The sequence below is a fragment of the Anolis carolinensis genome, chromosome 3 (assembly GCF_035594765.1).
Source record: "Anolis carolinensis isolate JA03-04 chromosome 3, rAnoCar3.1.pri, whole genome shotgun sequence".
Lineage (NCBI taxonomy): Eukaryota > Metazoa > Chordata > Lepidosauria > Squamata > Dactyloidae > Anolis > Anolis carolinensis.
In genome coordinates, this window is record NC_085843.1 from 253,304,008 (window position 1) to 253,316,634 (window position 12,627).

General features: G+C 38.7%; 1 protein-coding gene and 1 long non-coding RNA gene across 6 annotated transcripts in view; one reads left to right on the forward strand and one right to left on the reverse strand.

Annotated features, from left to right (window-relative positions):
• Positions 1 to 4,161: 4,161 nt before the first annotated feature.
• zbtb38 (zinc finger and BTB domain containing 38) overlaps positions 4,162 to 12,627 on the forward strand; it is a 43,780-nt gene continuing 35,314 nt past the window's right edge. The window contains exons 1-3 of one of the 5 annotated variants that reach the window (XR_010004729.1): positions 6,114 to 6,249; positions 6,815 to 7,172; positions 8,508 to 8,797. The gene's annotated coding sequence lies outside the window, so the exon portion shown is untranslated. Of the gene's footprint in view, positions 4,678 to 4,902; positions 6,250 to 6,814; positions 7,173 to 8,507; positions 8,798 to 12,627 lie in introns of those variants that run through there. The other 4 variants (XM_062976621.1, XM_003218254.3, XM_062976623.1 and 1 more) reach the window with 4 other exon arrangements.
• On the reverse strand, positions 4,387 to 6,057 carry LOC100557940 (uncharacterized). Its single transcript, XR_505876.2, has 2 exons — positions 5,919 to 6,057; positions 4,387 to 4,797 (listed from the first exon to the last, which is right to left on the reverse strand). It is a non-coding gene; the product is annotated as an uncharacterized LOC100557940 (long non-coding RNA).

The window sequence follows — 12,627 nt, forward strand, 5'->3', positions numbered from 1 at the left end:
ATGGTAATTTGAGCTATCAAGTATCATTTTGAACAAGATGCTAGTGGTGTCTACCGCCCATGACTTGTGTTCTGAGAAGCTACATATCTTGACAGGTGCATTGAATTTATTTTCTGTAGCCATCAACCTCCAGGCCTGCCAAATGGGTTTCAGGACGTCTGTTATGGCAACAGAAGCACAGTCTATGTGACAGCTCTGACTAAGAGGTGTTAGGCTTATTTTAATGAATATGTTAATACTCCACAAAAATCAGGCTAGATTAGAATATTTTATTTGATTGCTTTGAAAAGACCAGGCAGAGCAAAAAGCCTGGGTATATATACAGTACCACCTTGCATTTCCCTGTGATGTGCAAGTAACTGGCAATGTGATGATCGGAAATAGTTCCGAGTGACTAGATTTGTTTCATCCTTTAAGAGAATGACAGCTTGTGGAGAATGCAGTGCATTTGCTTAACCTGGAATTCATGTTTCTAAAAGACCCAATATAAAACCCAATTTTAGTATTAAACTTAATGGATAGAAGAATATACAGTAAAAGACAGAACAGTAACAATTCATTTAGAAAACTGTAAACACGTAGAGTGTATGTATTCATCAGCCCTTTTAAATCATATAGTTTAATTGATTTTGTTAGGAGTATTGTGGCAAACAGGAATTGTGCTCTTTTGTTGAATATAATAATTACAAGTTGACTTGACATGCATCCACAGAAGGTGTCTCCTGTCCTAGGTGGCACTGGGTGCAGCCTTACCTGAAGAGGGATTCCCTGGACCCAGAAGCATGTTACCCCCTTGCTAATATCCTCTTTTGGGTCAAGGTGCTTGAGAGTGTGGTGACTGGACAACTGCAGCAGTCATTCCTGGAGGAAACAGATTTTCTTGATCCATTTCAGCCTGACTTCAGGCCAGGGGTCAGTGCTAAAATGGGCTACTCTGGGTAAAAATCAGGGAGAATGTTGCCCTGTTGATCTTCTTGGATGTCTCAGCAGCTTTCAGTATAATTGATCAATCAGTACAGTAATATACCATCAGATGGGAGGAGGAGGTACTGTCTTACAGTAGTTCTGTTTTTCCCTGGTGTATGAGGGGATGTTGGCCCCAGTTGCATACATATGCACAAGTGAAGGCACAATATTTTTGGTAAGAAAATGCCACAACTTTATTTCGTTTTAGCTGACAATGGTTGGCCTTGAATGGGTTTGGTTTCTGTGTTCGGTTGGCCCATCTGCCAGCCACCATTGTCTTATAACCGGATAGATCCTGGTTATCAGTCATGACTGCCTGAGACAATCTGCTGAGCCACCCAGCCATGATCTGTCTCTGACCCAAGGTTCCTGGCATTGTCTGTGCCTCCCCCCACCTGGGTGGTACCCATCAAAACCACACACCCACCTTGTCTTCCCCCCATGGAAACCCCATATTTAGCAGTGGCCACCTGCACTGCAACATTTTATCTCAGACCCAAGACCCATGCAACTGCCCAACGCTGGGTGTGATAAAACAAAAGAATGATACAGAGATAGGAGGGTGGGTGAAACTCCAAAACATCTGCCCTGGTCCTATCCTGGAGGCCTCTTAAATGCCCTTCTCAACTGGCCAGGCCGGCCAATTAGTTTTTGGTGAGTACCAGAATACCATTGGCTCTTGGATGTCAGATGGTTACTTGAAAGCAGCTCTAGGATCCACCATGTGCTCCCAGGTCCTCTCCACCTCCAACATTGAGAACAAAGGCTGCGAGAAGCCAGCTATGGAGAGTTGTGCTATAGGATTCATAGTTGTGCTAGAGCATTCATAATCCAGCCCTAAGGTGATTGAGCTGTGAGATGCCAAATGTTTCCCTCGTCTCCCATAATATCCAACATCTATATGAAGCAACTGGGGAAATCATGGGATTTGTATTTTAGGTAGACACAATTCAAATTCTCAGCCAGCAAACTCTTGTGCCTCACTAGACCAAAAATTCCAGGATTCCATAGGATGCAGCTGGGGTCATTATAACAGCACTTTAACTGCTCAGTATGAAAGAACCTCTAGTGTATTGTCACCAGTTGGAGTATTAAATCATTATCCTTCATGTGAGCTGTAAGAGTAGGTAATATGTGTCTAGACTAGACAGTCAAATAGTCTGTCCTGGTATAGCAATTAAGTCTAGCCATTCCTTTCTCCTTAATGCGTGGTGAATCTATCTCACAGTACACTGCACACACTATTAACCAAATAATATAGCTGTTTTGTATTTTATATGATGGTGAAGAGGCTGAAGAAGAACCAGTTTGTGTCATTTCATATTGAGGCAGTCTTACCTCCAGAAGAGAGTTTATCTAGTATGAAGAAAACTAGCTAAACATTGAATGGGTCTCCCTATATAGAGAGAAGTGGAATTCAACAATTTGAATAAATAAACATAAGATACTATCAGTTGTTAACAAATTATAAACATGAGGGGAAAATATGAGGCATTATAAAAAATTGTGACCCACACTTCACTTATAAAAGTAGAAGTGAAAAACTGGTTTTGGTTCCAGGCCCAGATTTCCACCTCTGGGATTAGGGGCACCCATGAGCATGATATTATGGTGTGGCCACAGCCCTAACAGGCCCTTTTGTTAGAGTGCTGGCTTTGTTCTTACCTGCATGAGAACCCTCCTTATGCTTAACTGGAACCAAGTTGGATTCAATGGCTAAAAGCCCTCTTCCCTGCATTACAACTTATTACTACCAGTGGCAACACCCTGCCAAGAGTGTCAACTCCTCTGCAGATTATTTCATCCTCTAACATATTCCATTCAAATGCCACAGTTCTTTATGGTATCTCATTTGTTTATTGATTTGTCAATCTCTCTGTTCTTATTCTGGCCTTTTCCTGACAATTTACATCTCCCTCCAAGGTGAGTTGATTCCCACACTCACTACATTCCATAACCTCCCGAATTACCACACTATTCATATCTATTTTATGATCTAATCTTAGGATTGACACATCCCAATACAGAACCATCTGAACTACTCATTTCTATAACTACATCCAGGCCTCCAATATCCCTAGACATTGGTGAGATCTAGGGGTAACTTTGCTTCTTTTATGGCTATGACAGTAGAAATGCTCTTGATAGAAATATTTTAATAAATTTAATTAATTAATTGAATAAATTCTGTTTCAGGGACCACATGATGTTATGGCTGAATTTGCAGCAAAAATATTACATCCAGCTCTTAATCCAATACCTTATAAATATAATTATATCTTATGCTTATGTTCATTATTGCCATACCAGTGCTGCTTCTTGTTATGTGTCTTCCAGTTGGCTCCATTATCTTCAAGATTTCTTCAGATGAGGTTTACCATTGTCTTTTTCTTCTAAGACTGAAGGAGTGTTACTTGCTTAAAGGCACCCAGTGAGTTTCCATGACTGTTAAGGATTCAAGTTCTGGTCTCCCAGAGTCCTAATCCAACATTCATATGCAAGCTCTGATAAATAGTTATATGTGCATAATCATTCGATTGTTACTGGGAGGGTGGGAAATAGACAGATAGATATAAGCTTTAAATGCCTTTTGTTTTCCTAAGGTGAATACAATTTGTGTTCATAATCTTGATACTTCCGCAAACAAAGTTATTATTTCACCAATCATCAAAGCTACAATAGGAGTTATGGGTAGTGAATGGATCGGAGAGAAAGAGATGTGAATCTTTGACTTACACTACTGCAAACACACAATAGTGCAGTCATACATGTGTATAAGCACATGTCAACCCTATGATTCTGATGAGATTATAAAATCCTAATTCATTACTGTCATCTGAAATTTTTGTCATGGAACATGATTCCTAGTTCCAAAATATTAACAATGTATATTGCAATAAAGCTGTAGGTATTGCCATGGCCTCAGGAAAAGAATGCTTCTTTTGCAATAATATGGGTGAGTCATACTTGCCTATGAGCCCAGCCCCTGTAATTTATGAATTTCCTCCATTGCCGGTTGGTTGATGTCATGCTTTTGGAAAGAGATGCTAAATTTTATTAAAATAATCAATTTGATGGTTCTTTGATATTCAGGAGCAAAACAATGTATAAAAGCAGGGAGGAAACCTCAGGAGTAACCAAAAAAAGAGAGAGAAAATATAACCACGGTGTTATACATGTCTACTTGGTTGGAATGTGGCATATTTGCCTGGGAATAAATCCTCTAGTTTCTGAATAGGAACATACTGTATTGAGATGCAATTCACTATTAAATACATTAAAATGGAATTGACATTTGGCAAATATTGTGGTTGGCATTCTGGTAGGTACTTATATAGAACTCCGTTATTTAAGTGGAATTTTTCTCAACTATATCCCAAACTGCTGGCTGTATTTACTTACAACTAAGAAACAAATGTGTCAAGGATGCAGCCATATTTATTGTTGAGGATTCCTTTAGAGAGACAAAAATTTGTAGTGAAACCACGTTTCCATTAAATTAATCAACCACATAGCATAGCATATTATATCAGTGTATAATGTATGATTACAAGGATTTGCAGAAAATACAAAGAAGTTCCCAGTGAAGTAGAAATATTTAAGCTGTTCTGCAAAATCTCATCAGATCTCAATTTTTGTGTGTGTTGGTCATGGAGGGAAGAGGATGACGAGAAGAACAGCAGTGGCAATATTTGACCATTGTGTAATCAGGTAGGATTTTGGATGTTTCTTTCTCTTTTAACCAACACTTCAGTCTTAAGGGAATGCAGCCTTGATCAGAGCAAGCTGTTCTATTCCTCCTTAATATCCCTCCTTGGGGAAATGCTGGTGCTGAATAGGAAGCAAAAAGGGTCACATTCAATGCATTTGAAACCATATTTAAGCTATATTCTTTTTTTACTCTCTTTTCTCAGTATTACACCTTTAATGCAATTTAAGTTTCTTTTAGGAATGTGGGTGGCTCCTGCCCCTCAATTGTGGGAATTTTAGTCTAATTCCCACAATTGTCCTCCTTTATCATCCGTATAAAATGCTGGCAATTTCTTTTATGCAGGGGAACAAAAAAACAAAAAAAAATACTTTATTTCAAAAGTAAGAGGAATTGCTGTTACAAGGAAATTCATACACACATGTTCACGTTTGGTGTTGTTTAAGTGAAATTTTGTATTTTAATGGTTTTTCGCGTGTAGATGAGTAAAACCATACTTCAGTGGCTGCATCAACCTCCATGGTGTCAGAATGAAACTGTGCAACCATAGCTGACACAAACCCTCTGAGGGGGAAAAAACCCAATAATACAACAGCAAAGAAAAAAAGAAATAAATAATAAAGGAAGAAATTCTGCATTTTGTTCCTAGCACAAGATGCAAATCTGGAATTTATACTATGGTAGAGCCTGTGCTTTTAGTCTGATTAGACCGACCTTGTTTCATTTCACTGCTCTGACAGCGAGGAACGTATGTGTGCGACTTAAGTCATCTTAGCATTATTTAGGTCACTATGTTTAGGAGCCGTCTTTAGGGTCTTTCACTGCTGCGTCCGTAGAGCAATGCAGGGGATTGCGGCACGACATTTTCTAATAGGCAGGCAGTCATCTTGTGAGCGCTTAAGGATGGACGAGCATTTTGTAACGTAATCTGTGTACAGCAAAATAGCTTCCGTTTATGCCTTGCAGATATATTTAGCTCTAACCCTGCTTGTGGTTAAGCATGGTGCAGCACAGATGCAGACAGCTGATTCTGCAGCGAGCCAGACCCTCTGCACTTGTGATTTCGTCAATATGCTCAGCCTTTTTATATTTATATATAATCCAATGCAGAATTGGACTGTATGCAATTGTGGTTTGGTCTTAGAAAAGAGCAGCAACTCAAGCAAACAACAGTACAAGCAAATGGTTCAGAAAATAAAGAAAACACAGCCATAGTGTCACATATCTAGGACTTGATACGTACTATATGAAATTTTCTGTCATCAAGAGGATATTTCTGCCGACGGTCTTTTCATCCCTCCCTCCAGCAGGTAAAAGGCGCCTTCTGCTTGTCTTGATAGAAGGAGACAGTCGTTCTGCAGACAGCTTTTGCGACAGAATCTGAAATCCTTCCGAGAGTATCACTGACGAACACACAGCTTCGCTGAACACAGCACAGTAACAATTCATCTTGCATCATCAGTAGATCACTTTCCCCCCTTTGTTCCTTCCCATGCAGTAGCTTTAGGAGCCGGTAGCTGATTTGCAATGTCACTTAACAACATTAATCAGATTCTGATACTGCTGCGTTGAAGGTGAGCTGTCCCTTGCTGTTCCTTGTACCAGATATGTGCTGATGCCGTGTCTCTCATCCTGCCGCAAGCCTAAAATGGCAGGCAGGTTGAATGCTGCCTGTGCTGTGTGCTTGCGGTAGATAGATACAGAATTCATTATACCATGCCTAGGATTTCAGATGAGAGGTTGGAAATGGTCTGTGTGTCATTGCACACTGCGCCGAATGAAGACTGTTTAAGCAGCTACCTTTAGAATTGTATTTCAGGGTTGTTGTTTTTTTACAGCGGATTATGTTAGTCATTGCATTTTGAAACCAGTACTAGCTGTATTTTTCTTTTATTTTAAAATATATATTAAGGATATAAGCGAACTCTCGCTGCAGGTTTTGACATTCTTCCCACTTGCCTTTACTGCTATTTAAATAATGTATGTTGTATTGTTAATTAATGGCAATATCAAATTAAATCCCTTGAAACTGACATATTTATTATGCAGGGACGTCCAATCTATTTTTAACTCTTACGCAGTCCGTGTGCATCTTGTGCATTGGGGCTTTGGTTGCTGAGAGAGTTTTTTTTTCCCTAGGAAGGGTAGCAGTGGACTAATTTCCAGCAAATGTGACAGGCTGGCCTTTGCGGTGGTCATCTTGAAGCCTTGAACCTGCACAGAAGGGAAAAGGAAACCCTTGAGCTGCAGCTTAGGAAAACCCACCTTGGATGAGGACAGGTCCTGCTCGCCCCCTCCTTTGCCACGTTCTCGCTTTCCCATTGATAAGTTCAGCTATCTTGATCACAGTCCGTTCAAGCAAGCTGATTTTGAAGATTGCTTCTGAGGGTTTTGGTTATTTTGGGGGACGACCAAGATTTCGGTGTCTTTCCATCGCTTTAAATACAAATGGCTGGCTGGAATACCAGGCTAAGACTTCATTAAGGCATATATACAGGTAGGTGGAGAGAATGCATGTTTTTTTCACCTCTGATTCTCGTTCCATGATACAAAGATAGGAAATTAAAAATAGAAATGTAGCTGTTTAACATGTTAAACAGGTTTATTTTATTTAAGGGTCCCATTCTAAATTCTGCAACTGTATCTATTGATCTGAGAGTACACCTTGCCTATACCTCTATTGTGAACTTTAAAATGCTCTGTCTGCTAGAAAACCAGGGCGTGGCACCGCTTATTCCACAAAGAATATTTTTAAAAGCCCAATGTACTATATGACATATTTGACGCAAAATACGAAAATGAAGAAGAGGTTGTTCGCTAAGGCGCAAAATTGGAAAATAGGGATATGGCTATAAAAATTAAAATATTGAAATTTTGTCGTGGAAAGCGGTCTTTTGGTGTCGATGATACAAAATTATTTAACCTTCACCATCCTCTTATAAAGATTGCTGACATTAAGTAAGCATGTATTTGATTAGCGAGGGGGAAAGAGATTAAAACGTCAAGCATTTTAAAGAAAGGAACACCTAAAAGTATCCTTGTCACCTTGAATTGTGAATATGAATAAGGATACGGCTTATAAAAACTAGACATGTATCAATATAACACTCTAACTGCAAGTTTTTTTTAAAAAAAATCTTTATTGCATAGTTTTATATTTTTTCATATTAACATTGGGCCAAAGCCAGTTTCCTTGGCAACCAAATCATATTAAAGGATGCAGTGACAGGGATGCAAAGGTACTTATTAATTCCACATCACAAATTATCTCAAGTTATGTTTCTGGGAAACTATATCTGCTTGCATGAAGTGAGATTTCAGCATTGTACGTAGCTGAAACCTCTTTCTCTCCATTGATTACTTCAAGTAATGGGACTATATATCTTTGTCACCAATTTAATCCTGCTTTATGTCATAGTTCATAGTGACACACACATAATATATGCTTATTCGAAACAGTAAATTTTAAAATTGGAAGAGTATAATTAAAAAGTAAGGACTATTTGGAAATATTAATTTTTTAAACTTTGATTCATTTGTTTCATTTGACAGTAATTGGTCATTGTAACAGATAGAATTGAACAAAACTACTATCAAAGCCGATCCAAATGTCTATTGAGATGGGGAGAGGGAAGAGATGATCAAATTTACGTTATCTTGTAACACTAATGCAAGTTCAAAATATGACATTTAGTCGAAAGCAGCTCACCAGACATTTCTAATAGTATCTACAGAAATCAGACCTTTGGGATAAAAGATATAACTTAATGTACTTCTCAATGTTATTTCACATTGCATATGGTTTCTTAAAACATGGTTTCTTCCCCTGCAGTAGGATGACGTCTCCCTACAAAGCTATTTTGCAGCAGGGAAGCCATTTTCTTTTCACATTCTCGACTTCAGAAGGAGTCAAAGCAAAACATGGATCACAATCAACAATAGATCCATAAGCTCAATGCAGAAATAAAAATAAAAGAACAAATGACTGGGCCATTTGTATTATTGGAAGAATGCTGCTCTCCTCCGTAGTTTTTCATCCCAGCAGCTCACCAGTTCACTAAGATGTGTCACACAAAAAGTATATATGTCATGGAATAATAAAAGGTGGTTTTTAAATATAAATTCAGTATAAAATGAAGTTTTCTCATTACAATTTTAGTTATGTTCCTTCAAGTGCCATTTTCCATTGCAGGAAACAAATAGTACTAATAACAGCAGTACTTGCAGTTAAGTAATAAGTATTTATTTTGGAGAATTCATTTTAAAGGTTAGCTTCCTGGTGCTATCATGAACATTATTATGTATTATTTTTTACACATGGAATTTTAAAAAGTATTTTATAAGAACGGTGCTGAAGGTTTATTAATGGTTTCAACAGGATTGGATGGAAATAATTACTTACAAAATATTTTCCTCATGTTTCCATCAATATATTTCAGTATGACTGGTTTTGACCCAATCAAAAGAACATTCCTCTCTATCTATCTATCTATCTATCTATCTATCTATCTATCTATCTATCTATCTATTATATATCTTGTATTTGTGAAAAATGAATCATATCCAATCAGAATTTATTTGTGCATGCTATTGCTTTCATTCTCAAAATGTTCCCAATTTAAATGTTTTACACGATTGGCGAAAGATGCGTGGCACAGTTCAGGATCAGGAAAAAAAAAACCATTTCCTTTGGCTATAAAGTTTTGGAACTCCAGATTTTCATATCCAAAGTCCTCCCAGCCAGTGACCATCAAACTATCCTTCCTTTCATTGGCAGCCATTTTGACATTATAAATTAATAGCACTTTAAAAAAAACACATTAAAACCCATTTTTTAAATCTAAATGGCTAAAGAAACACAATAGATTTTCAAATGACCATTAGAAAAAATTAAGGCAAGAGTGGCTGCTTATGCTGTATTCTTTAGAGGCACAAAAGAAAGCATCTACTTTATGTTCAGATGACCATTATAATGCATTAGTATGATACTGCTAAAATGCCCTTCATATTCAAGTACTTGATTTAAACCAACACCACAGTTTTATGGCTTTTTGAAAGGCTGCTTCTTCCAGATCATAGTATATACTACCCACTCCAATAATGAGAACGAGGATTTCCAAGATTTACCTCATGGATGAGAATTGTTATCTACCAGCTTTTTGTTCTTGCTTGATGGCCTTTTTCAAACACCTACCACACTGTTATGTTTATTTATTGCTCTATTTATTTTTACCGAAATGCTTTCACCTGATCCCCTCTGCTCATTCCCCTGTATTTCTGTACAGCTCAATTTGTCATTGACATATCAGGGTACTTCCCTTTCTTTTTGCCCAATCTATTTTATAAATAAATTTCAACCTTCAATGTAATATTCCAATAAATAGAAGTATCCCACCAGATTTCACTTATGCCTATAAAGTCGTTTACGTTTCTGCACTAGGATTTCAAGCTCAAATCGTTTGTTTTCCAAAGTCTGTGCATTGGCATTTGAAGCTTTGTTTGTGAAACATTCACATATCTGCCATTCCCTCTGTTGCTTTTCTGTCTTTTTTTGCATCAATGTTCTTTTTTTCCTCCTTTTCTCCTTTATTTTTCTCAGTATTGCATGACATCTCAAACAAACAAAACTTTATAGCCTTGCATAACCATTGGCAGAAATGAGTATGTGATGCTATTTACAGAATGGAAATAAACATCAGCTGTGTGTATTCAAGTGTTCCTATTATACAAATCTGCCTACACTTCTGCCGCTAAGGCTAAACAGAGATGTAAAGTTGAACTATGATTTGTAAGTATCTGCATTAAGAGGATGGCACTTGGATCCGGCTTCCTCCCCTTCCATCTACATCAGTAGTTCCTAAACTGTGGTCCATGGACCACCAGTGGTCCCCAAGAACTAAATATGATCCACGGCCTCACTGTTACTGCACTGTTGCAACAAGAGGGACTGGTCTCGTGAAACCCTCTTATACTGCCGAGGCAATGGGGATGTTGGGAGGGGAGAGACTGGTTACCCATGAAAGGCATGAGAACAAGCCTCCTGACTGATGCTTCTCCTCATCCTCCCTCCCCCTGAGCAGAGCCGTTCCATGTGGTGCCTGGAAGCAGGGGCGCCTTGATGTCTTCATTTTTAAGCCTGTTTCTGGGGTTATTTGGGTGCCAATTCAGAAAATGTCATTGGATAGACCAAATCAGCACTAGATTATTAAATATGGTTTTCTGTGGGCAAGCAGATGGCGACTACTGGATGGCATATGTTCTGTATCAGAAACTAGAGCTGACGTGGTCTATCCAATACAATTTTCTGAATCAGCATCCCAAATAACCAAACTAAATCTAAAGTTGACCAAAAACCCATTCATAACCCTTTTGGTACTAATGTTGGAGAGTAGTCCCTGGACAAAGTGGTCCCTGGTCAAAAAAAGATTTGGAACCACTGGTCTACATGCAAAAGCAGACTGGAGACTTTTAACTTTGGGACAAACCAGACATTTGCCATTTCATCTGAACTCAATAAACTTTGGTTTATTAGACCAGTGATTCCCAACCGTTGGTCTTCCAGTTGTTTTATACTTCAACTCCCAGAAATCCCAGACAGCTTAGCAGCTGTTAGGAATTGTGAGAGCTGAAGTTCAAAGCACCTGGAGAACCAACGGTTGGGAACCACTGGTTTAGACATACCACAGCTTGCTAAAACTCTGCAACAGCTGGTAATAGACTGCATAGTAACAGCCCTCCCCCTTTCCCATTATTTGTCCAGCCTGAGCTATATTAATCAACAACGCATGGGAAAATATGGTGCACCTGACATTTTTGGTGCTTGGAGCAGAGCAGCAGTGGCCATTTTTAATAAGGGCTTTCTGCATGGGTTGTCAAAGGCTTTCATGGCCGGAAGGAATCACAGGGTTGTTGTGTGTTTTCCGGGCTGTATGGCCATGTTTCAGAAGTATTCTCTCCTGACTTTTCGCCCACATCTATGGCAGGCATCCTCAGAGGTTGTGAGGTATATATGGCCATAAGCCTGGAAAACACACAACAACCCTTTCTGCATAGGCTTCTCTGCAGAGATATTACTGTGGCCATTTTAATGTGTTTGGTCCAGAGCAGGTTATGCAGGATGCCCTTAGTAAAAATTACAACAGTCATTCTGCTCCATGCCAAGCACCCTAAATGCACCCACACACACACACATCGGTGCTAAATTTCACTCAAGGTGAGGGATGCCAAAAGGAGGGCTTCCTTTATTTCTCTGTTTTGGGTAACGGAGGGATAATGAGGTAGAAGATTCTCACCTCTAACTCTTGCCACTGATTTCAGACTGAAAATAATTGTTTGTTACACGTCACACAGTTTTACCCTTGATTTATCCACAGGTCAAAGCAAAATCCATAATTTTCCCCTCAAAATCTGCCCTTGACTTATCCATGCAGTTGATTTATGCATGAGTATATATAATCATTCACAAGACTTTTATTCTCCAGCAATATAGCAAAAATCTTAGAATCTGAACAGCCATGTAGTGTAGCTAATTAACTGCAACGGAATAGTATACACCATGGATGGCACTAAATTTAAAATGAAAAATGCTGGACACACCCATTTTATGGTCATACAATAGCTGGGCTGTAAATGATAGCCTCAGACTTCTCTTAGGGGCTTGCAGATATTCAAAGGGAGGGCTGCAGTCAACATTGGGGTCTTATGCAGAGCCTGAAGAAATTCTCTTTTGTGACTCTAGCTCTCAGAATTTGTAGCTCTGCTGGCTAAGGGATTGCGGAACTATGTTCAAAAAGAAAGTATAAAGCTCTACAGTTATAAGGGATAAGTTTTAGCCCTGATTAGTAATGTAAATCCTTGATTATCTTGTTTTTGCAGGCAAGAGTGAATAATTATGGTAGTTTTCTCTCCACTATGGAGAACATAGTATTTCCTCCATATTCTAACATCTGGAG